The following is a 27,380-nucleotide window of genomic DNA, read 5'->3' as shown; positions in this document are numbered from 1 at the left end:
TGTCTTAATTGACAGTCATATGTGTGATTCCACTAATTACCAGCTATATGACCTTGATCAAGATCATGGCAGGAGTCCATCATGGAAGTCTACTGTTTATACCTTGCCATCTGATCAATCCTTTCCCACCACAACCCTCACCCTTCTTACCTTCACCCTCAGAGACACTGCTTTTCTCATGTGGACCTCTAAAATAGAGCATAGTTCATTCTGATAGCCTTCTCACAAAATTTAGCCCTCTAGCCCCAAAATCAATCTCTCTCTCTCTCTACCTCTCTCTCTTGCTTGCTCTTTCTGTCCCCCTCCTTCCCTCCCTCCATTTCTATTTTATTTTTTATACACACACAATTTTAAATTGTAGTGTTTGTTCATATTTAATAGTTGATTATGTACACACACATAAATTTAGGTTAGCTTTCTATTTTTTTCTTGAATTTTTTTCCTAAAAGGGCTTTGTTGAAATCAAGTTTGATACAGTTCCTACTAGTCACTTTTTTCTCCTAACATCTAGATGCTTTTTTATCAGCTTACTTATGCTATTGTTTTCCCTTATGTCTGTCCATCAGCATTCACTGATGCTGCCTGTTTGGTCTCAGTAGAGGTTTGAGTTTATGACCCCCGGCATAGATTTATTTATAGCCACAAGCAAGATAGGATTTATTTCTAGAAAACTGAGGCCAAATATTTAAGTAATTTTCCCAAAGTCATGTTACCCAAAGCCCAGTCTTTTAATTCAATTCAATATCTTTCTCTTATATCAGTGTTTCTCATTCTTGAGTGTGCCTCAGAGATACCTGGAGATCTTGGTAAACAGATTGTTAGGCCTTATGCCAGAGTTTTTGATTTACTAGGTCTGGATTGGGGCCAACAAATTTGTATTTCTAGCAAGTATCTAGTTGATGCTGGTCAGGGGACCACACTTTGAGAACCATTATACTTGCCATTATGTTTTTTAATATCTTTCCGAAGTCCTTTCAGCTTACCTTTACAATTAGATGAAGAATGTTTACTCTGTCTTCCTTTCAAGACTGCTGTGAGTTTCAAATCATTGTAAACTGCAAAAAACAAAAAACAAAACAAATAAAAGGCTACAGAATAAATATAAAGCTTGTCTTCCTTCACTAGGGCATAAGCTTCATGAAAGCTGAAGTACGTCTTGTTCATTTCAATATTTTTAGTTTTTGATAAATAGTGAGAACTATATAATTCTTTGGATAAATTAGTGAACAAAAGGTAAAACCCAGGGCTTGGTTAAAATTAAATGAAAAGAGAGAAGATAGAAGTAGGGAACTGGTCCCTACCAATCAATGACTATTTAAATTCAAGAAAATAATTCCTAAGGACTGTCTATGATTCTCTGATTTATTTGGTAGCTTAGTCATGCTTGTGTTAAGAATGCAAAAGGAAGCAGTGTATCATTTGCTGATAGTGCTTGTTTTAATAGTTTCTCTTCTGGGTAGGAAGAGTTTCTACATAAACATTCAAAGGATTGTAATCACTATCCAGAGACTAAGTCCTCTGCCCTGACAGTTGGAAAATGACTCTATGCACTGACAGCCCCATAGGATGGAAAATGCAATAGCTCTGCTACTACTGTGTAATGTTGCTAAGCTTAATTGACTGCATCCATAAATAGTGGGAGAAAGTGAGAGTGTGTAATCTATACTACTCCTAAATTATTGTGTGGTACCAACTTGTAGATCTCCTGGAGAATCTCTTGTAGGATAAGCCATGAGATTTTCTCGTTGTCCACACTTGTTCTTTGCTTTTCTTAAGTCTTATGTTCTTACTTTCTCAAATATGCTTTCCTTCTGTTTTATCTTCCTTTGTATCTTTACACAAAGCCACTCTTATTCCTCTTTTCTCACCTCTCCTTCTTACTGGATTCTCTGATCAGCATTCAAAAATTAATAATTAAGACACTACTCTTATCATTTCATTCCTTTCCAGATACAGCACTGTTTACTCTAATTTACCCCGAAGCTTTTCAAAAATGTTGTCTATAAAGGCTGTCACACTTTTCCCATCATAATTATGTTACTACTCTAGTCTTATTTCTGTACCCATAACTCAAAAACAACTTTGTTAAGGACATCAATAATATCCTTGTTAGAAATACAAAAAACAGTTCTCAGTCCTCACCTTACTAAACCTCTCACCACATTTAGTGTTAGTGTGTCTCCTTCTTGAAAATTTTCTCTTGGCTTCCATACTGCTAAAATTCTGGGCTTTATTCCTTCCTCTCTGACCACTCCTTTTCAGTGTCCTTTACAAGGTACTCTCTCTGCCTCACTACAAACATGGGAGTTCTGATCTTCTTTTGCTATCTTTCCCTACGTGATCTTCCACACTCATGATCCAAATGCTAATATTCACTACTTCCTATCACTCCTCCATGCCTCTCATCTAACAGATAGGTTTATGGATTCATTGTCTTCTGATGAGCTCTACTCGAATGTCTCTCAGGTGTCTCCAGCTTGAACTGTCCAAAGTTCTACTCTTGAATTCCCATCTTCTCACTTCACCAACCCTCGAGGTTTTCTCTCTCTTCCTTGATATAACTAACTCACAAATTCATGCCACATCTATCTCCACTCTATCCATTCATCCTCAACTACACTGTTCACTGCCTTGTCTGATTCATCATTGTTGTCTCTGAAACTTAGTTTCAGAGTTTCTTAGTCATCTACCTGAAATGCTCTTTTCCCCACTCTGACTATGGATAGTTCCTATTGATCTGCAACTCTTAAAGTAAATATCGTTTCCTCAGAGACCTTCCCAGACCCTTCAGTCCCACTAGTATAGTCTCAGAGCATTTTTATCAATTCTTTGGAGCAGTTACCTTGATTCATAATTCTACTTTTATATGAATGTTCTTTTATATTATCTCTTTAATATACTATAAGCCTTGTAGTACAATGTTCTTGATTGTTTTTCTTTTTTTTTTTTAATTATTTTATCACCAGGGTGTAGCTAAGAACCTAATACATGTTAGGCCCTGAGTAAATATCTGTTGAGGAAAAGGTTTCCCTTACAAGTTTTCTTCTCACTAGATTTTTTTTTCCTAGCTCCTATCTCCTTATGCTAGTTCTCTCAGATTGATTCCTAACTTTCTCCTTTCCTCCCTTTCCCCCTTCCTTCTTATCTTCTTACCTTTCTTTTTTGCTCTCTTCTTTCCTTCGTGGAAAACCTGGACTTGCTAGTTAAAACTAAATGCTCCTTCCTACTTATCTAAAGTTCATTCTTATTTAAGATAAGACGATTGGTTTAATTTAGATAAAGAAATATATCCCCAATAGCTGATTTTCATTTCCTTTTATTCTCTCTCTCTCACTCTCCCTCACTTACTCTCAAATTTGATTTCATAACCTTAGACAATTTAGAAGAGAGATATCTTCTGGATAACAAAGATACATGATTTTGTCTTAAAATACCTAGGACTCACTCTCTATATTGATTCATTCTTTAATCACTTATTCATTTAACTAACCATTTATACAGATCCTACTGTGTATTACACATTTTTTTTTTTTTTTTTTTGAGAGAGAGAACCTGTGTGAGTAGGGTGGGGAGGGGCAGAAGGAGAGGGAGAGAGAGACTCTTAATGAGGCTCCATGCCCAGTGCAGAGCCTGATGCAGGGCTTAATCTCACAACTCTGAGATCATGACCTGAGCCAAAATCAAGAGTCAGAAACCTAACCTACTGAGCCACCCAGGAGCCCCTATTATGCCTTTTTGTAGCCTAAATCTCAGATCCCCCATTTACTTGCCGATTTGTTGCTATGACAAATAAATTATTCATTCCTTAGTTTCTTTATCTCCTAAAATGGGTAAAATAGTAACTAACTTATAGGGATATTATGAGTTATTACATGCAGAAATGTCTAACACATACTAAATTCCATTTAATCATTAGTTGCATTATTTTAAACATCACCATTAATTAATCATTACTTTTTCAAGGACCATGATACAATGTTAAATAAATTTTATACCTTCACATAGTTTACATTCTAGCGCAGGGCAAACTGTGGCTCTTTGACCAAACCTGGTCCACTAACCAGCTTTGTAAATAAAGCTTTATTGAAATACAGCTAGGTCATTTCTTTATAATTTGCTTAAAGCTACTTCATGCTGCAACAGAGACTTTGAATAGTTGCTCCAGAGATCATATGCCCTGCAAAGCAGAAAATACTTACTGGTTTTCTCTTCACAGAAAGTTTGCAGACCTCTATTCTGATACACATAGACACTCTTTCTTTAAGAGATAGCCTAAGTTATGGAAAATCCACTGGAGTCAGGGAAACCTGGGTCAGTATTCCAGTTTTTCCATTCTACCACTGTCTTCTTGCATGGTTTTAGCATGCCACTTATCTTCCCTAAGTATCAGTTATTTTTATTCCAAACTGGGCTGAACACATATCCTGATGTGTTCCTGCAAGATTAAATAATAAAATGTATATACAGTATCTGGAATTGTTGGTGCTCAATAAAAATTTTCTCCTTTCCTTTTGGAGAATAAAGAATTTATTTTATACTGGTATTATACATATTAACACTTATTACAGCTTTACAACTACATGAAACCATTTTACATCAGAAGTCAAAATAATCATGGTCTGTAATAAAATAAAGTTCAGTAGAAGAAAAATAGATTTTCACTGCAGTAAATGCAAACAAAAGACATGTTAAACTCCACTTCCCATTGTAGTCCTATTTCTATTTTACCATTTTGTCTTGGTTTAAATTTATCATATTTAAGTTATAGGTTTAAGCCCTTTAAATGATAATGATTTTCCACTTCTAATTAAGTTTCCAAGGTGCTTCTCGTGCAAAACCCAAGTGAAAATACTGTGTAAACAAAATTACTTAGAAAGAAGAACAATCATGTCTGTAAGAGGGAAATTGTTTGTTTTGTTTTGTTTTATTTTTAAGGTGTCTCTTTAATATAGCTTAAAACAATAAATCTATGAAGGTTTGTTTTTTCACAGTAGTTAACCAGTCAGTAATGTTGCCTACAAAATTCCAATTTAAAAAATGACCTTTTAAAGATGGCATATAAAATTAAATTTTAATGAGTGATAATAAATGGTGATACTTTTCACAGGAGGAAACACAATGCTTGCCTGGAGCCCTTGCTACATGTCATCCACTTTAGTGCTCTATTATTGTTTCTTTCCTTTCATTATTTTCAAGGGAAGATGATGGGACAGCACACTTTGAAGAACCAAAAACAGTTTTAATATTGTGCTTACCAAAGGCGATCTTCATCGCTGGCTAATTAGGCAGATGGCCCTCCATTGCTTTAGTGATGATTCTTTTGTAGAATGCTGTTCCGTCCCTCCACAATGACAGTTTAAGGTGTTTAAGCATTCCTTTGATTATGTGGCCTGATTGAAAAGTAAATCTTCATGATTGGGCTTAAAGAAAAAAAAATAAAAAGGTATTTTCACTTTACCAGATGGGAACTCCACTGCAGTTCTGTAGCAAGAATGGAAAGGTCTTCCCAATGGTCAGCTTTCAGGTGGAAAACACATTTGGCGACCAATCAAATTGAATCTGGGAAGAGAAAAACTGAAGGACACCAAGGGGTCCCTGCAAAAGGCTTGATGGCTTTCTTAATAAAACAAGAATGATCACCAATGCTTCTTAGGCCAATATAAGCAGTCCTTTATTAATCCTCTGGGCCACTCAAGTTCATTGTCCCATTTACTAAATGAGAACAATTTATCATTAATATGCAATAATCATGGCAAACATAATTATTAATTTATTGTTTCTGGCTTAAATTTCAAAATATTGTGAAAGTTTCTGCTTTTTATGATGATGCTTTCTCTACCCTTTTGCCCTGAGGATCCTATTAGCAAGGAGCTGAGCAATTTGGTTTTATCCCAAATAAATTATGCCTTCATTCTTAAAATATAAGTACTGAAGGACTGTAAAGATTAGAAATACGTTTGAAGCTCCCATCACTTAAAGTTTTTTTCCTTGATGTATACAGCTTCTGGTGTTAACGTAAAACAACACATCTTTCTAAAAGTTCAGAGCCAAGTCACCTTAAAAGAACCCTGACCAGGACGGTGGGGGAAGTTCAAAATGAAATATATTACCACGGAGGGGGGAGATGTTCAGTTCCTTAGAACCTGTTTCCAAGATGGGCTGCTTGTGTATAACAGAGTGGGGAGGTGACTACGCTAGTCACCCTCCATTTCAAAATGATTAAAAAACTGCAATTCCCAAGAAGCAGGTGAATTCTCACTTTCCTCACCAAGGATCTGGGAATGAAATGACACCTTTAATTACAAAGGACTGTTGGTACCACTCAGGTAACAGGCTGCTATAAATGAAAACCTTAATTGCCTCAGAATCAAGTATTTCATGTAAATGCATTTTCATCTTAAGTACAGTTGTTGGTGTGGGTTTCATTATTTTTCCCTGTCAGCATATGATAGAAGGAAGTGGTTGTGCCAACTTCTTATTATACTGCTGTTTTATTGTCAGTTGTGCCCAATGGCTCAAGAGCTAGTGTGTCTTTGCCAGCCCTAAGTTGTTATTCCAACAGCAGTGGGTGCTCAACTTTGGCTTAAATAATATTGCAATTATGAAAAGAGAGGACTCTCCAGTTTTTAACAAATCTTGATCTTTACTTATTTCTCAGAATTATATATCAAATTGCACTAGGTATGAACCATTCATTTTTTCTGATTTATTATTTTTAAAGTATTCAAAGTTAATACAAGCCAGTTATCAGATACCCATGCTTAAATTTTTTTTAATTAACTCTTCATGATCTGAGCATTTACTCAGCTATTTCTCTTTTGCACCCACCACATCCCTTAATTCTGAAAGATGAGGATATATAGTTAATGTGTGAAATCCCCACAATCTCATTTTTCTTAATTCATATTGAATTTGGCTGCCTAATTGTTTCTTCTAAATTAATGTAGACATATGCAAGGATGAGATAATTACAGAACTAAGAGTAAATGGAAGAGGAGTGTTGACCTAAGTAAATAACAGGAAAGGGAAAATTTGTTCATGTATTCTCTTTCCAATGCAGTTAAAGAATTTTTTTTTTAATTCCAAAGTGAAGTATAGATGAAAGAGCTACATTCAACTAAAGTTTAAAGACAGATGGATTCTGAAATAAAAGGGAGCAGTCTCGGTTTCTGAACAGATGTGTACTGATCTACTTCGGTTTATAACAAGTAAAGTGGATGGTTAATGATAGCAAACATTAAAACAATTTTCAGAACAAACTTAGGAGGTGATGGATATGCTTATAGCACAGATTGTGGTGATGGTTTTACAGGTACATGCTTATCTTCAGACTCATCAAGTTATACACATTAAATATGTAAAGTTTTTGTATGTCAATCATACCTTAATAAAGTGTTTTTTTTTTTTTAAAGAACAGTTTTCAACAAGTTGTCAAAGATAAAAGAAGCAAAGCTGCCTTTCCAGAAGTTAATTTTTGAATTATATTCTGGATTAAATTATAGAACTACTAGGCACACTAACAGTAAGTGTTTCTTGCTTTTTCTTTCTTTAGAAATGAGGAGCAAATGAAAGCAGAAATTACTGGAAGAGAGGTCAGGGTAAGTCATATCGTATTTATTTCTTACTTTTGAAATGTGCAGAATACATTGTGTAAAACTTGTTTTACAAGTTTTTGTAACTTGTAAAAGTTCATGTCTCGGATAAATTAGACAAATAGAGTTTTTCAGAGGAAACGAAATGCTTGCTATAGCTCTGCGACACAGAAATACACCACTTGTCCCTGACATTTTGAGACCCTGTTTTCTGCATGCCAGCCACCTTACTGTTCGATACTGTTAAGTGTATCATGGCCAAAGTAGCAAAAGAAACTGGATGAATTCCCATTTTAGAATTGTGAGTCTCATCTCTCCATGTAGTTTTGTTGTTGTTGTTTTCCTTTAATCTGGTATGGTAAAGGTAGTGCTTAAAATCACAGGACAGTACTAAGGTAGGCTTCTGAATGTGACTGATGTTCAAGTCTGGGTGCAAAAGGTCATAGACTAGAGTTGCTTATAATCATGTTTCTGTATTTTAGCCTCATTTAGTTATTGCTTTTCTATGAAGTTTAAATGTATTTGACTTTATGAAAGGATAAAGCATTTGCTATATTATGAGTAATCATGTAAATCGGAAGCTGTGGGGTTCTTACTGATGACTTAGATGGTTTACTTCACTTCTGAGTGTGTTATTGAAAGATATGCAAAAAATAGCATTTTCTTCAAGTAGAGAATTAGGGCAAAATGTCTTGAGAAATTTCCTGAAGTTACTATGAATGTAAATGAATAACGAAACAAATAACATTTTCACGTGTAATAAATAATAATAAAACCAAGAGCTCCTTTAAAAGAAAGAGGATAAGAAGGGAAAAAAGGAAGAAAGAGAAGGTAGGAGAGAAGAAGGGAGGAGGAAGGGAATGAGCAAGGGAGGGAAGGAAGTAAGAAAAGTATGGTTGTAGACTCGTTTTTCCTACTTGTATATTCAGAAGTCTAAATTCTGATAAGGGTACTCATTTGTTTTTGATTGTCAATGCCTTATTAAATCTTGGCAATTCAATATTCAGCAGAACACTGAGGGTTTGGGGATAATGGGTGTTGTATAAAGGGTAGAATTCTGATCCTTCCTTCATCTTCAGATAATTTAGTTCCACGTGGGCTTTGCATATTGGGATTTTTCTCTAAATATTTGTTTTAAGAAAGAGAGAACTTATATGGAAATTTGCTGATATCAGTTAAATCTAGCTGGTGGTAACATGGGTGTCTGTAACATTGACTTTTCTGCTTTTCTCTGTTTTTGAAATATTTTTAAATTAAACATTAACAATTCAAAAAATTACTTTTTGGAATATCTACATGTTTAAAAAATGTTTTTGAACTTTATTGCTGTGGCATGTCACCATCAGGTTAACTGAGAATGAATGAAATTATCAACACTATGATCAAGTAGATTGCTTTGCTTATAATGAGAATTCTTAGTGGATATGACAGAGATGGGAAAGTGTTGATATTACAGTTTCCCTCTTGCACAACCCATATAGATAATGGCTGTCCATTTGTCCTGGACATCCCCCAATTTATGCTTTACTCTTATTTCAAAATAATAGTATTTTTAGATGGACTAGGGAGCAATCAGAAAAGGACTCTATTTCTAAAGCTCTTTTATGGCAAGTTATAACCATGTGACGGAACTTTAGCCAGTGGTGTATATTTGCAATATCAGGTGATAGCTTACAAAAACCTTCCTAAAGAGAAAGCTGCTTCATTATTTTGCCCTTGGTGAGAAGAAAGTTCGATCTACAACATAGAGAATACCCCCACCGTCTCTGACATTGTCAAGTTTCTCCCTACTGCTTCCTAAAATGCGGATGTGGTATTTGGAATTCAACATTGGACTATTAAATGTGGGACATACCTTAGGGAGGGGAGAGCTGAATATTTTGGGTTGGTACAAGCTGAAAAAGAACTTAAATAGCTGTTTTAATTGTTTTTTTAAAAGAGTGAGATTTCAGCTAATATGTATGTCAGGGTTTACGGACTGGTACCCCCCCCCCCATATCAATGTGACTCACAGACATTATTTTTAAAAAGGGGGTGATATTTTACCTAAATATTTAGATTTGGATTTTCTCTTGGTAAAAGAGAAAATAACTAGTAACACTGGGCACATATCTCACATACTGTGAAACTAAAGAGCTGCAAGTCCACTTGGAAATGGCAGGGTCTCCTAATATTTCTTCCCTACCTCATTTCACTCACTTCCTTCACATGAACCCTGTAAGGCAGGAATTGTGCATGTAGGTCAGATGCCAGATAGGCCTCTATCAAATGCAAGTTATGCACAGCATTCCAAGAAGTGGTATGACCCTAACTGCAATTCCACATTCTATAAAATACCAAAGTTCTCAGTGTAATTTCTGCAAATCTCTAACAAGATCAAGGTTTTTGTGATGTATCTTCTTTTGGTCTGTGTTCTTTACCATGTTGACACAGACATGAAACTCATCCCCAGAAATCAGCCCACTCATACAAGCATAGTCATCTTTAGAGCAGTGTTGCTAATAATGAAGTATCACATAAGGACCTACATAACAAAATATTATCTTTTTGTGTTAGAGTTTAAAGTTCTCCAAAACTTTCTAATTGCCCTAAAGGGGCTTGCTATTGGCACCCTTGCCATAGAAGTTCTGTATTCTGCCCTGTCTTCTCTGTCTCTGCTCCTCCCTTCTCTTCCTTTTGTCTTCTCATATGCCTTCTCCCTCCTCAGGAAAAAAAAAAATGTGCAGACACACACACACACACACACACACACACACACACACACACACACACACACACACTTCTCTTTGGGCCCTTTACCTGTAGAGAATAGTTCTTCCCTCCTCTGCCATCAGCTCTGGGGTTCTCAGAGTTTCATCTTCTATTTCCAAATACCACGTTTGCTGTGTTTGTATTCATTCTGTGCATTTATTTCTGTTCCTGAAGCAAAATGAGCCGCATTCTATGATGAATGCTGGAAGCAGCTTTTTTAAGATGATAAATGTATTTTTTTCTCTTTAGCTCATAAAACATAAAGCCAGAACTTGCCTTTACTATGGGACAGTTATACTTGTAGATTATGTTGGTCAACAGCCATCATCATGCATGGCAAAATTTGAAAAAATTTCAAATCCCTGCTAAAGGAACACACACAGGGAAAACCACAACTTACACACTAAAAAAATGTCAGACAGGGCATGACCACATACAGAGAGCCAATTGTGGTTGTTCTCTTCTCCCTGTGGTGTTTGTTTAAAGAAAAATCATGAAACTTCTGAAGAAGACGTAGATCCTAAAAGTGTGCTAGTATGAGAGAATTTGAAACCTGAGGAATACAGAAATGAATGTTAGACCTGAATATTTTAACTTATGATATTTTGAAGATAGAATTTTTTATTGTCTTTGCCACAATGATTGTGACTTCTTAATTTGCATCGCTAAAAAAATGTTCATTTTTTTGCCAGCAATGAAGGCAGCCTTTGTATATGATGATATCTATGTGTAGCCCAGGAATTTTATATTGGTGAGTTTTGGCAAGACCAGTTGTCTGATTTAGCTAAAAGCAACTGGACTCTGTCTGACATTCTGAAACCTGGCATAATGTGAGGAATGCCAATTTAAGCCCATTTCATTCTCCACAGTGTTCTTCTAGGAGCTAAGATAATGAAATATGTTCCATTTGAGCCTCCCTACACAACAAAACAATCTAGCCAGATTGTAAATTAAGTAATGTATTATAAATTATGTAGCATGGAATGCCACAATGAGGCATGGCCACCACACATAATTAACCTGAAGTAAACACTAAATGCATCTACATTCTCAGTTCAGAAACTTTAGGGGCCAGAGATGAAAGGAAGAGTTTTTTAGAGCATATTTTTATGGTTGAAATTAATGTGTTAAACCTGAAAGTTCACATCCTATTTTCTAAAGACAATTAATAGTTTACTAGAATATAAATTTCCTGGTGGTTTAACCCAACCTCTGAATTTAATACCAGTTTTATAAAATATCTAATTAGTATATATAATGTTGTTGTTGTTGTTTATATGCCTCCCAAATTACCAACTGAAGATAGAGCGCATCCTACAAAACTATCGATCTCATAGCAAATTTAAGAGGGTAACTACACCTTCAGAAGTTATGGTGTATCTTATAGCTCGTGTTAATATTTTCTTTTCTTATATGTCTCCTACCTTTCTTTCTACTTTCCTTCTTCCTTCCTTTCAAAATTCCATGATTAATGCTCACTCTATCTTTAAAAACAAAAACAAAAAACCTGCTGATATGTAATGGTATTTTTTTGTTCTTCATCCTAAGATAACTTTTCATCTCCTATAGACATTTTTGCTTTGCCAAATGACTTTCTGTTAGAATGTGGGCATAAGTGGTGTGCTATTGATTCACACTTAGCTGAAATGGATACATTGCTGACTTCTGGTAAAATTAGAAATTATTTTCAAATATCAAAATATCTGGGGGTGCCTGGGTGGCTCAGTCAATTAAGCATTCCACTCTTGATTTCTGCTCAGGTCATGATCGCAGGGTTTTGGGATTGAGCCCCACAATGAGCTCTGTGCTCATCAGGGAGTCTGCTTGAAGATTCTCTCTCTCCCTTTCCCTCTCCCCCTCTTCTCATGCACGCATGTATGCTCTCTCTCTCAAATAAATAAATAAGTCTTTAAAATTAAAAAAATATATATATATCACAACACCTGGCTTCTAGCATGAAACACCTTGCAATAACTTGTTTGCCCTGTTCTGACTTTCTTGCAATAGAATGTATGTAAACTGGTGTCTGAGAGGTCCCTTAATAAGTGATGTGTTTGATTAGTGCATCTGGATTCATTGCCCCATCTTTTGAATTTCTATTACCATAAGGATAACACTCACATGTTTCATTAAAAAAAAAAGTATATAATTATGTTGGCCCCAAATTCTAACAACTCTATGCCCAATGACAACTATTTTGTTTGATACCTCTACATTTTCTTTGTGTTTTTCTAGAAGTAATTCAGTAGACATCCCCCCCATTGTTGACTTGCACGTTATTTTTAAATTTGCTTTGTATGCATTGAATAAAGATGGGTAAGAGAGACAGATTCTAAATTCTAGTCAAACTTTTTTCAGGTTCTACCTCCAGGATCTAATAAATTAAAAAGATAAGGAATAAATATTTAATTCCAAACTAATGTTTAACTTTGCTAAATGTATTTCTCAGCATTAGATATTTCTTTTCTCCTTAACTTTTTGGATAAAAGGGAAATAATGTCCAAACCTTTACTATAACCAAAACTTGATTCTGAGAATTTTGAAAAAGAAAAAAGGTAAGAATTTATTAAAATTCAATTGTGCAAGGTTATTGTGTTAATACACTATCAGGAGACAAATATAACTCATATGCTAGAGCCCTGCTATTCCACTATGCTCATGATGCACACTACAAGACTGAAACATATTTATAGTAACCTCCTTCCAGTGTCTTGCATAATAGACCCTATAGACATAGTCAATAGAGATCCCCGTTCTCTTGAATTCTCAATTTAAAAGATTTTGAAATGCTAGTGCTCCTATGTAGCTTGAACACATTTTTCCTATTTGAAAAGAATCTCTACTTTTTCCCAGACAACTATTAGTCATTAAGTCAAGCCAGTACAATAGATATAGAAAACACATTTGACATGCTCTATCCTGTTGGAATCCACCAATTAGCAGAATTTTTAATCAATTTATGATTATAAAAGAACTTCAACTCTTCACCAGTGTTTTTAAGCCACACTGTACAGGATAACTTGTGGATACTCTAAAATAGAAAACAGTTCAAAATTATGATGTGTAAAATGATGAGGTATCTTATATTTCTTCCTAAGCCAAGTGATAAAAAATTGCCCTCAAATTCCACACCCCTCTGAGTTAGAGTTATTTAGACATAGGAGGCCTTTTGATATTTTCAAGTAGAAATCTGATACACTAAAAAAGGTAAGGCTTGCACCCTTTTTCAGGAAAGTCTTATATTACTAAAATATGTTCATGAAATATCCCATACCAGGAGTTAAGGATTTCACTAATAACAATGAACATATCCTGAAAAATATTATAGAGAACCTTCAATGCAATTATAAATCACAATAATAGTTGCATTAAAAAATTAAGAGAACATTGTCTGGAAATGGTACACTCTACAGGAATGCCTTCCCCACTCAGTTTCCGAGAAGAGAATCTCCAGTTACTATAGAATTGTAAGACATTTAAAGACTCAACAAATTGATGGTACCTTATGATATTGTAGAATATGAATGACAAGGTTATCTATGCCTTGATTTGGAAAATAAACTGCAACAATATTGGATTCAGGCCAAAATAAGATAGCCATTTTGCATCATCTTAGCTAAAAGTTCATTTTTCAAGGGAAATCATCACTGAAAGATAAAACAAAATAACAGTAACAAAAGATAAACTAATGATTCAATAACTATTTTTAAAGAAAAATAAAGGAATATGAGTAAAAAAGGAAATTAGAATTTGTTGGATTGCCAGAAAGTTTTTAACATAACTTCAACTCTTAATCCTAAGTTTTATTAATGAAGGGAAAATGAAGAGGAAGAGAGTATCATATGTGGCTACTAATTCTAGATGTTTGTGTTTATTTCCATTTTTTCCACACAATGAAAATAAAACATAGAAGACAGTATTAAGCCTAGATATAACTAAGCATCATGTTAAAAGTTATAGCTTAGTACCATAATACCTTATCTCTGTAGCCACAGAATGGTCATCAGCACAATTGTCCATTGTGGTTTATTGCCTTTTCATGTGATGCTTTGTAGTTTTGATCTAAGATTTCAAATGCATAGAAAAGTAACAACATATCTACCATCAAACTGTGAATACCTGGCAATCAAAAACATTTCTTGATAGTTGAAATCAATAAACTATTTTATTTTCGAACTCATGAAAATATGTCTATTTTTCAGGGCTCTAAAATTATAAATGTAATAGACAGCATATCACTTTTCTCATGAATTGATATCAAATTCACAATAGGTAAAAAATGATCATCAATTTAAAAATTGAGTAGAATGAGTCAAATCCAGGCAATTTTTAAAAAAATTAATTTGTGAGGCTTATTATAAAATTACCTTTGTTTTATCAAAACTGACTTAAATGTGTGTATAAAATAAAGGCTACTTAAATATTTTTTGCTTCCATATTTTTTATTCTTTCATAAATACTGACCTGGGATATATCTTAACACAAGGCCTGAATAAAAGCTCTCATTTATTCAATTTTAAGGATAATCATCTATGGATCCCATATACTGAGGTTTATGATCACAATGGGTGACACCAACAAAAGAACCAATTTTAGAAGAAAATACAGGGACAAATTTTGGGTCTTAGTAAAAGATGAACCAAGTTGCTCTTCCCAAGAACATTCTTTTAATTATTGTGATAGAACATAAGAAATGAGAGTATAAACATCTTCATGAGATTTTATTAATTTTGTCAGTCAACAAGTACAATTATGTGCATAAAAATGTGCAGAGGCTTAGGTGACCAAGGTCCTTGCCTTCAAGGGTGAAAAGAAAGAGACAGACCCATTGTTCCAACTAGAGAGCAATTGTGAATGTATCTATGTCTCCCTACTCATTATGATCCCATTTAAGGAGGTAAGGGAAGCTAACCATTGATGGGTTAGAATATGAATGCCTGCAGGGAGGCAAGTGGTATAGAGAATGATGCTCATAAATTAATCAGAAGTCAAGATGAATAGAGAACTATAATGTGGCCTTGAGGAACATGGTATGGAATGTCTTTAGGAGGGAAAAAAATGTTTGCGAAAGGGAATAGCACTGGTAGCATGTTATGCAAACATCTAGTAAAATATCAATCCCTATTTTACCATTTTGACATTGGTCTAATTTGACATAAAATTGAATTTAAAACTCCATTGTTACCTCAATATTTTGCTCATTTATTATGTATAGACAGGCCACATCAGTTTTTAAAACTATGGTATATTGATTCTGATAGGTTTTAAATTCTAAAAAACATTTTCGGTGATGAGGAAATTATTTCAATCCTGCTGTCCAAAGTCAAGACACAAAATTTCAAATTAGACATGGCAAGCCTAATATTGAGGGCATGTACTTCCCCCTTGAACTTGAATATATTTTCAAAGCTATCTGTGCAGACAATAGGAACAGTATTTATTTTCAAAAGGAAAAAGGGAGAGCAAAAATATGATGAAATAATCAATGGCTGTACAATAATATAAATAAATTGGATAGATTTGTCAGCATGTCAGTCAGAAATGAATTACAATTGTGGTAAAGAAATCAAGGTAAAAGGAATTTCTCTGGGGAAAAGTGGCATGCAAAATAAAAGCATTAGTGTGACATACAGTTTACAGAAACTCTCTTTGTGGAGATTAAAGTTTATGTTTGTTGACAGTACAACAGGAACATGTCACACAATATAGAAATGATCATGCCATAACCACTTCTTAGTTGATGGCTTGATTTTACATGCAGTGTTCAACATTAGAAAAAATTCAACATGTATTTCCATCCACTGACATTAGCTGGAGTAAGTGCCTGCATGCATCGATGCAATTATTTGAGACCAAAACATTGTCTGCCATGAGGTATTTTATGCCATGAAACCATAAGGACCAGCTCTTTTGTTCATACACTAGAATGACTTTAGGAAAAATGAACAGAAATTGAATTATTTATATTTCATTTTACAGACATCATTTATATCCAGCTATGGAGCCTGACATAGGCTTCCTGCATTCTCAGAAAATTGAGACCTTCTGGAAAAATTAATAATTATATTAGTAATAGAATTAGTGGGAGTGATGATTATAATGTACATTTATTTAGTGCTTATTTTCTGAAGAGCATTTTTTGTGTTTTACCTCCTTTAATTCTCATAACATTTACAGTACAGTAGTATGTCAATAATCCTTAAAGAGGAAATGAAACTTAGAAAGGCTAACTACACAAATGAATCAATACCCAGTGAACAGCAGATAAGAAAGAGGATCTAGTTTCAAGAGCTAGCTGAGCCTAAGAAGAGAGGTCCAAGTCATTGTGTACCAAAGATGTCACAAGTTAAGGTATGATTCAGATAGTCATTGCAACTTTAAGTCATTTCTCTTGGGTAGTATGCTGCATTTTACAAAAATTTGCAGAAAGATATTATAAATAATCTAATAGGAGTCCTAATTTTAATCATTAAAGCAATGTAGATTTATTCTTTCATGTATCTTTCTCTTGGACTCTAGTTTCCTGATCATGTACATTAATACTAATGGAACTATAAGGGGCACAGTTCTGACCAATCTTAGGAAGTAGTAAAGTTTATCACTACTCCACTCTCTCTGTGTATTTTGAGTTACATCACCATGCTATCACAGGTTACATTTCCAATATATGTACTGCCATTTGCAGGAATATTTACAAACCTCAGGTGTTTGGGTAGTGGTGTATTGGCAAAAGTTTGACAACTGGCTCTCCAGAAAAAAAAGTATGTGTATGTATGCATGCATAAGTTTATTATAAATTTTATAATGTGTAGGATCCAGTTTACCAAAAAAAATTATGAATTCCACATGGCCAATTGATTCTTGAAACTTTTTCCCTTGATTTTTGCCAGACTCTTATATCTAACTAACTAATGGTTGTAATTGTTTAATGTAGTAGTTCTGACTTGAATATTAGTTTTTATTCTTACTTACATTAATGAGTAAGATAGAAAACATGTGTTTTGGAACTTCACTCAGTCATCATTGACGTGGGCAATTTCTTTGCAGAACTGAATATTAGTTTCAAATACTAAAGGAATATTTACTCAGATTTTTGTGCTATTGACAATGTAATAGCTGCAGATGTGACACTCTTTGATATTTGTCTGCATTATTAACATTTTATAATTACTTTCTTAAGCGTAGACCAGGGGTCAGCCAACTATCACCCACAGGGTAAATCTGTCCCACTTCCTATTTTTGTAAATAAAGTTAGATTGGAACACTACCAAACCTATTTGTTTATATACTGCTTATATCTCCTTTCCCAGTGTAACAGCAGAATTAAGTAGTTGCTACAAACAATGTTATAGTGTACAAAGCCTAAAATATTTACTGTCTAGCCCTGTAGAGAAAACATTTACAGCCAAAAAAAATGGTAAATCAAGCCCTGATTTGTAGTGTTTGCCAACTTATTGTAGTGTTTGCTATAGAGTAAGTATGTATACTTAAGCCCAATAACATAACAGTAAAATGTAGTAATTAGGAAGTTGTGGGTTGAATTGTGTCCCCAAGGAAAGATAATGTTTAAGTTTTAACATCCCTTGTGCCTATGAATGTAACCTTATTTGGAAATAGCATTTTTGCAATTTAAGATGAGGCCATACTAAATTAGGGTGGGCCCTAAAATCCAATGACTGATGTTTTTATAAGGAGAGACAGATATGAGGACATAAAGCACACAGAGAGGAGGGCCATGTGAAGATGGAGGCAAAGAATAGTTATGCTGCCACAAACCAAGGAACACAAAAGGTTACCGATGACCACCAGAAGTTAGAAGAATCAAGGAAGGATTCTTCCCCTGAACCTTCAGAGTGAGCATGAGAAGAACTTGACTTTAGATTTCTAGCTTCCAGATATTGTGGTAACTGTGGTAATTTGTTAGAAATTAATACAAAAGTGTTAAGTTTTTAGTATTTACTCTCTTTGTTCTTCATAGAATCAATTTATTATAGGCTTATAGAATTTAATTTTTAATGATGGCTTTGTTTAACAAAAATTTCAGAAAATTTCTGAAAAATTAACAGAATCAAGAGCCAGTTTGGGCCTGTTTCAGTACATCACTCTTTTTTTTTTTTTTTTTTTTAACATATAGTAATGACAGGGGCGCCTGGGTGGCTCAGTCAGTTAAGTGTCTATCTTCAGCTCAGGTCATGATCCCAGGGTGTTGGGATCAAGTCCCACATCAGGCTCCTTGCTCTACGGGGAGCCTGCTTCTCCCTCTTCCTGCCACTCCCTCTCCCTGCCACTCCCCCCTGCTTATGCTCTCTCTCTCTCTCTAATAAATAGATAAAACTTAAACAACAAAACCAACCAACCAAACAAAAAAACATATAGTAATGACAAGGCTATATCCTGCTGTGGGGGAGAGAATAAATTCAGAGCCCATGTTTATTTCCAGCCTTCCATGTTTCCAGAAAGCCCGTTTTATAAAAGGGGAACACGGCAGTGAGAGATTTCAGGACACAAAAGTGTTGAATCTTGCTGTTGAAACTTTAACCTTTGCATCTGATTTGCCTGAAAGGAACTTAAGAGAGAGCTGGAGTCATGGGCCTGAGGGATGAGATTTGATTTTAAAATCCACCTGATAATGTTGCCTCAAGTTCTGATGCATGCCCCGTTTCAGTCAAAACTGGCTCAGGTACTATATGGGACTGAACCACAGGTGTGAATATCAGTTGGCTCAGTCTTGCACTGCAAAATGGAGAAGCAAAAGAAATAAGGTGGGGTCTATTATCAGCCTTCATTTAGAAATAAAAAGTTTAGAAATGTCTAATATGAATTATCCATTACCTCATTATCTTATGTATTTCCAAAGCATGTTTTCCCCAAATTGTGGCTATCTCAGTAGCATGTGTCTTAGTGACATATATCTCATATATCCATAAACAAACACTTAATTTTAGTAGTACTTTGTGTTGTAACTGTTCCCTCCTCTTCCAAAGGAATGTACGTTCTGTATCTCATTATATGAAGCTTGAAGAGTGAACTGCTAAACATTTAGTAATGGGAAGATATGTTTACTAATAGAATCGTGTTAACCATAAAAATGCATTAGATATGAAGGTCAGTTGAGTAAAAATTAAAGTTCTTTATTATCAATTAAATAAAGGATACAGACCTTCCTCTCACCTTTGTATCCCTTTCCATGCAGTGAGGGAAGTTGATATTTGCTGACACTGTACATTTGCCTGACAGATTTCTGGTTTCCTTCTTAATCTACAAGGTCAAGAGCAGTATTGCATGTTCTGCCAGTAACCATGGGGGATTCTAATCTATAGGTTATCTCCTTATAGGGAAGTCCTTTGGTATACTAAGTAATTGGACACTTGTCCTTTTTCTCTATTCCTGTGTTTAGCCAATAATATTATGAGTTCATTATCATTCCCAGGCTGCTTTCCCAGCTTATTTTAGACATTTATTGAAACACCTTCAGTTGCATAAATGTTGCCTATAATGAGAGTCTGCACTGTCTTCATAAGAGACCCCTCTCTTAAACTGCATGCTGTATATTGCTCTTCTTGTTGCTCACTAATAGCAATATTATAGCCCTAGATACCAGGCCCAAGTTAGTCAGAAATATTTGATCTGAAATTATATCACCTGTAGATATTGTAATGCACAGAATGAAAATGCTTTCTCATGGGGGTGAATAAAAGTATATAACTAACTTTTAACATTTGACTTTTTGATGTTAACTTGAATTAAAAAGAAATTAATAAGAAAAGTGCTAATTGGAGAGACAAAAATAATATAGTCTGCCTCTAAGCTGCACAGCCAAATCCCTGATATGGAAAATGAAGCTGAGAAAGGCATTCTTTTTCAGAATTGTTAACTTGGTAATGCCACAGACTATTTCAAAAGTTGCTGAATAAAGTGATTAGGGAAAAGTCTGGTTGAGCATTTTTTTCTATTTTTTAACCAAAGTAGGAATAAAAATGATGGTACTTTCATATCATGGATAATTTGTGGTATTGTGTTTTTTATAGACTGAAATTTAATAATGGTACTTATGTGAGAGCATCAAATTACTTTCCATAGTTTAATTTCCATTAATTTTAGGACCTGTAGGAACAAATGCGAAATTATGTACAGACACATACATACAAACACATACCCATTTTCACCCTTCTATGAAGGTATATTTTAATCAAGCTCTGTCAAGTCTATCTTCTGCTCATATTTGGAGTGTATTATCCATTCATTGTGCTGGTCATGACATGTAGGCCCTTTCCCATTGTTTTCCTCCATGTAGAAGGAGCTCAGAGGAAGGAAAACTGCTACTTAATGAAACTTATTCTCATGTCCTTTGGCATATGTTCCCCTTTGGCTGAAGAGGCCATCTTCAGTGTGGAATGAAGATTTTTAGAAAATAATATTTAAATTTCTCTAGGTTGGGTATCAAAACACTCATGACTGTTTGGGTTTATGTTCAAATTAGATTCTTGTAAAATAGCATGGTACTCCTAGAACCATAGCCAAGAGAAATGAATACACATGGCACCAAAAGTCTTGTACAAAGATATTCATAACAGCTTTACTCATGAAAGCTGAAACCTGGAAACAATCCTGTCTGTTATCTAACTACATTATTTTTATATAATAAAATACTACTTGGAAATAAAAAAGGAACAAACTAAATGAGTTAATTTCAGAAACATTATATGAAAGAATTCAGACCTAAAATGTCATGTATTCCATGCTTCCATTCCTGTGAAGTTATAAAACAGGCAAAGCAAATCTATGGTGATAGAAATCAGAAGAGTGGTTGCTTTGATTGAATTATTTGTTTTTGCTATTGAGTTGTAGAAGTTTCTTATATATTTTGCATCTTAAAATTTCAGCTATATCTCTTAGCAGATATATGGTTTGCAAATATTGTCTCCCATTCCATAGACTGCCTTTTTTTCTGTTGGTTGTTCCCTCTCCTATACAAGAGCTGTTTATTTTGATGTAGCCCTCCTTGTTTATGTTTGCTTTTATTGCCTGTGCATTTGGTGTCATATCCAAGAAATCATTATAAAGACTAATGGCAAGAAGATTTTCCCCTATGTTTCATTTGAGGGCTTTTACAGTTTCAAGTCATACATTTAGATCTTGCATCCATTTTGAGTTGATTATTGTGTATGGTGTGAAGCAGGGGTGCAGTTTCACTTTTTTTTTGTATGTAGATATCCAGTTTTCCCAACCATTTGTTAAAGAGACTGCCATTTCTCCATTCTGTGCTCTTGACACCTTTGTCACAGATCAGTTGATCATATATGTGTTGGATTATGTATGGGCTGTCTATTCTGTTCCTTTCATCTATATGTCTATGTAGACATAATTGCATAATTTATGCAATTACCATACTATTTTAATTACTGCAGCTTTGTAATATATTTTGAAATCAGGAAGTGTGATGCTTTGTTCTTCTTAAGATTACTTTGGTTATTCTGGATCTATTGTGATTATATATAAATTTTAGAATTTTTAAAATTTATGTAAATTATGCCGTTGGAATTTTGATAGAGGTAGTATTGAATCTGTAGGTTGCTTTGGATAGTATGGACATTTTAACAATATTAATTCTGCCAATCTATGAACGTGGGATGTCTTTCCATTCTTTTGTGTCTTCTTTCTTTCATTGTCTTGTAGTTTTCAGTGTATAAGTGTTTCACCTCTTTGGTTAAGTTTATTACTCAGTATTTTACTCTTTTTTATGCTATCATGAAAGAGATTATTTTCTTAATTTTCTTTTCAGATCGTTCATTGTTAATGTTAGAAATGCAGTTGAATTTTGCATATTGATTTTGTAACCTATAACTTTACTGAGTTTATTAATTCTAACTGTTTTTTGTGGAATTTTTAAGTTTTTCTACACATAGGAGTATGTCATCTTAAAACAAAGGTAATTTTACTTCTTCCTTCTTTATTTGGTTTCCTTTTATTTCTTTCTTTTGCTAACTGCCCTGGATAGTCAAAGGATGGAATAGACATTTCTCCAAATAAGACATACAAATGACCAACAGGTATATAAAAAGATGCTCAGCATCATTAATAATCAGAGAAATGCAAATCTATAATGAGACATCACTTCACAAATGTTAGTATGGCTATTATAAAAAAAAGATAAGTGTTGGCAAAAATGTGAAAACATGTACATTGTGTACACGTGTATACTCTTGGTGAGAATATAAAATAGTGCAATACCTATGAAAAACAATGTGAAGATGCATCAAAAAATTAAAAATAAAACTTTATCATATGGTCTAGAAATCTCACTTCTGGATATGTATCCCAAAAAATTGAAATCAGAACCTTGAAGAGATATCTGTGCTACCATGTACATTGCAACATTAGATACAATAGCTAAGATATAAAAACAACTGAAGTGTTCATCCACAAATGAATGGATAAAGTGTAGTAACACATAAAATGGAATGTTAGTCAGCCTTAAAAAAAAAGGAAATCCTGCCACTTGTGACAATATGGATGAACCTGGATGACATTATGCCATGTAAATAAGCCTGTCACAGAAGGACAAAGACTATATGATTCCACTTATGTGTAGTACCTAAAATAGCCAAAATATTATTGAAACAGAGAATACAGTGGTGATTGCCAGGGGCTAGACAGTGGGAGAAGAGGGCAGTTGTTCAATAGCTATAAAGTTTCAGTTATACTAGATGAATCAGTTCTAGAGATGTGCTATACAACACAGTGCCTGTGGCTAACAATATGGTATTTTGCACTTCAAAATTTGTTGAGAGAGTAGGTATTACGTTAAATGTTTTTACTACGAAACAAAACAAAACAAAACAAAACAAAGGGAACCAAGGAAACTTTGGGAAATGTTGCATATGTCTATTACTTTGATTGTGGTGATGGTATCATAGGTGGTTGTATAAGTTCAAACTCCTCAGATTATGCACATTAAGTAATGCAGTTCTTTGTAGATCAGTTTTACCTCAGTAAAATGTAAAAAAAAATTAAATTAAATTAAATTAAATTAAAAAAAGAGGGTTGCTTTGAGTAAGTGGAGGAGACTGGCTGGGAAGGGGCATGAGGGATCTTACTAGGGTGATAGGAACGTCATATATCTTGAATGGCATGTAGGTTACTGAGCATATATATATGTTAAAACCGAGCTGTATTCTTAAAATTTATGCACTTACTCTGTAAATTATACCTCAATAAAAAGTAACCAGGCACTTGGGACAAAATAATTACTTATTAACAGCTACTTTCTATTCATCATAATTTGTCTTCTAATTCTCTGAATTTTTCACAGCACAATCCCATCTATTATGTCATTTTATCCTGTGATTAAAAAATCATGGATGTTATCTCTATATTTATGAAAGAAACTATCTTTGAGGAGCCAGATATGATTGCTTATATCATATATTTCTAGCAGAACTAGAGATTAAATTATAATTCCTAGGTCTCTGATTTGTACTTTAGACTGAATCTGCTAAAATATATATAACTCAGGTATAAGTAAATTGTAGGAATACACAGAAGTGCTCTTTCTGTCTGACTCAACCCACAGCTCTTCTTAGTTAAAACCTTGAGAAAAAATGCAGCAGTGTCAAAAAAGGTTAATTTAATTTATATTCTGCTCAAGGTGTGTACATTAATTTAATGACTGAAGAAGTTTTATTGAGGAAAAAGTATGCAAAAATCCCTAAGCTAAGCTATTGAATGATCCTAGCAACAAAGTTCAGTGGATTAGTGGTGACTAAGAATTTATTTCCTGCCTTTTGGGGAGAATACCATTCTTTTTAATTACTTGAATCAAAATTCCACATATGTGTAATTTTTATGTGTTTCTTTTTTTAGTTTGGTTTTCTATTTAAAATCTAAATGGGGAGTATTCCCTGAGTTGAAGTGAAACTCTAAGAAATATATACAGGAGCTGTCCAAGGTATCTATTCTCAAATAAAACTCTTGAATATATATTCTGAGGCATAGCAGAGGAAGCTCATAAATGGCTATTCCTGCAACATAATAAATATAATATTTCTACACAAAGATGAAGATATATAAGTGCTGTGCATTTTTTCGTACAGAAAATAAACTCTAGTAATTTTGATCAAAGCTGTTAGGTTAAAAAATTTAAAGAAAAATATACACTTATATTTCACTAGCTATTTGTCCTATATACCATAATTTAAATTGAATCTTAAAGAGACATTTGCTATTTGAGATGTGTTGACAACAAACCATTTAACTGATTGTCTTGTTTCAATTTGTCTTTTTTTATTTTTACAAACTAATGTGTTGAGTATTCCATGTGAATTAAGAAGTCTGGTAACTATTTTACATATACTATCACATTTTCTTCTAAAAACTGTCCAGTAAGTTTAGTACAGTTACTATTCCAATGTTTCACATGAGAATATTGAGTCTTTAGAAAGTTGCCATTTACTGCAAGTTAAACAGATGGTAAGCTGAAGGACCAGGATTTATATCTAAGCAGTTTGATCTACAGAGTCCTTTTCCTGAAGTACTATTTTATACTATTCCTGGGCAGAAATGTCACACATACATAGAAAAATAGGAGGTATTTCCTGGCAGAATCTCTTTCTACCACTCTTTTTTCTAAAAGGAGAAGTCATCAGTTACTATATTTCATTCTGACTCCTAAAACACCATAAACCCTGATATTTTCCTGGTTCAGGATTTGTTTCAATACATGTTTGTAATAAGAGACACAAGCTTAAATGCTGACCTGGGCTTGATAAGCAACTAATAGGGGTAAAACAGGCCAGGGCAAATATATGAAGAGCTGTTGCTGTTGAGATGTAGCCATGCACATTATAGGTACACTCCCTTAGTCACTTTTGTTAATTCAGAGACTGGCAACAACCATTCAAAATGGATGATATGATTGGTGATATTGAACATCTTTTCATGTCTGATGACCCTCTGTATATCTTCTTTGGAAAAAAAAAGTCTCTTCAGGTTCTCTATCTGTTTTTAATTGGATTGTTTTTTGGTGTTTAGTTGTAAAAATTCTTTATATATTTGGACATTAACCCCTTAACAAATATATCATTTGCAAATATCTTTTTCCATTCAATAGCCTGCCTTGTCATTTGGTTCATGATTTCTTTCACTGTGCAAAAGCTTTTTTATTTTGGGGTAGTCCCAATAGTTTATTTTTGCTTTTTTTTTCCCTTGCCTTAGGAAACATGTCTAGAAAAATGTTTCTATGGCCAATGTCAGAGAGATTACTGCCTATGTTTTCTTCTTGGAGTTTTATGGTTTCAGATCTCACATTTGGGTCTGTACTCCATTTTGAGCTTATTTTTGTGTATGGTGTAAGAAAGTGGTTCAGTTTCATTCTTTTGCATGTAGCTGTCCAGTTTTCCCAGCATGATTTGTTGAAGAGACCTTTCTTCTTCATTGTATATTCTGGCCTTCTTTCTTGAAGATTAATTGATTGTATAAGTATAGGTTTATTACTGGGTTCTCTTTTCTGTTCCATTATTTTACATGTCTATTTTTGTGCCAATACCAACTGTTTTTATTAGTATAGCTTTGTAGTATATCTTGAAATCTGGGATTGTGACACTTCTAGCCTTTTGTTCTTTCTCAAGACTGCTTTGGGTATTCAGGGTCTTTTGTGGTTCCATACAAATTTTAGTATTATTTGTACTAGTTTTGTGAAAAATGCTGTTGGTATTTTGATAAAAACTGCATTAAATATGTACATTGCTTTGGGTAGTATGGACATTTTAATAATATTTTTTCCAGTCCACAAGCATAGAATGTCTTTCTGTTTGTGTTGTCTTTAATTTCTTTCATCAGTGTTTTATAGTTTTCAGAGTGCAGGCCTTTCACTTCCCTGGTGACATTTACTCCTAGATATTTTATTATTTTGGGTCTAATTGTAAATGGGATTGTTTACTTAATTTCTCTTCTTGTTACTTCATTATTAGTGTATAGAAATGTAACATATTTCTATATATTAATTTTGTATCCTGTGACTTTACTGAATTAATTTATCAGTTATAGTAGTTTTTTGTGGAGTCTTTACCACCTTATACCTGTTAGAATAGTGGGAACTAAAAAGACAAGACATAACAAATGTTAACGAGGATATGGAGGAAAGTGCACCCTTCTGCACTGTTGGTGGGAATGTAAGTTGGTGCAGCCGCTGCGGAAAACAGTATGTAGGTTCCTCAAACAGTTAAAAACACCTTATGATGAGGTAATACTACTGAGTATTTACTCAAAGAAAACAAAAATATATTTCAAAAAGATATGTACACCCCTGCATTTATTGCATTTATTGCAGCATTATTTACAATAATAAAGATATGGAAATAACTTAAGTGTTCATTGATAGATGAATGGATAAAAATGATGTGATATATATATATATGAATATTACATATATATGCGTATGAATATTATTCAACCATAGTAAAAGAATGAAATCTTGCCATTTGCAACTACATGGATGGACCTAGAGGGCATAATGCTAAGTGAAATAAGTCAGAGAAAGACAAATACTGTATGATTTCACTCATATTTGGAATCTAAGAAACAACATCGATGGACAAACAGAGAGACAAAAAACAAACTCTTAAATACAGAGAACAAACTGGTGGTTGCCAGAGGGAGGGTGGGTGGGAGATGGATGAAATAGATAAAGGGGATTAAGAGATACCAACTTCAAGTTATAAAATAAATAAGTCATGGAGATGAAAAGTACAGCATAGAAAGTATAGTCAGTAAGATTGTAACAATGTTGTTCAGTGAAAGATGGGAACTACACTTATCCTGTTGAGCACTGAGTAATGTATAGTATTGTTGAATCGTTATGTTATACACCTGAAACCAATATAACAGTGGATATTATTTATACTTCAATTAAAAAATGAATGAAGTAAAGGAACTATTAGCTTATATACAGTAAATCCAGAGGTAATATGAGGTTTTGAATTGATTTATTTTCATGACTCTTTCTCTGTCTCCCTGCAATTCCCCGGCTCTGTTTTCCTT

This window comes from Zalophus californianus, chromosome 5 (assembly GCF_009762305.2).
Source record: "Zalophus californianus isolate mZalCal1 chromosome 5, mZalCal1.pri.v2, whole genome shotgun sequence".
Classification (NCBI taxonomy): Eukaryota; Metazoa; Chordata; class Mammalia; order Carnivora; family Otariidae; genus Zalophus; species Zalophus californianus.
The sequence above is the reverse complement of the archived record's forward strand: the minus strand, read 5'-3'. Positions refer to the sequence as shown.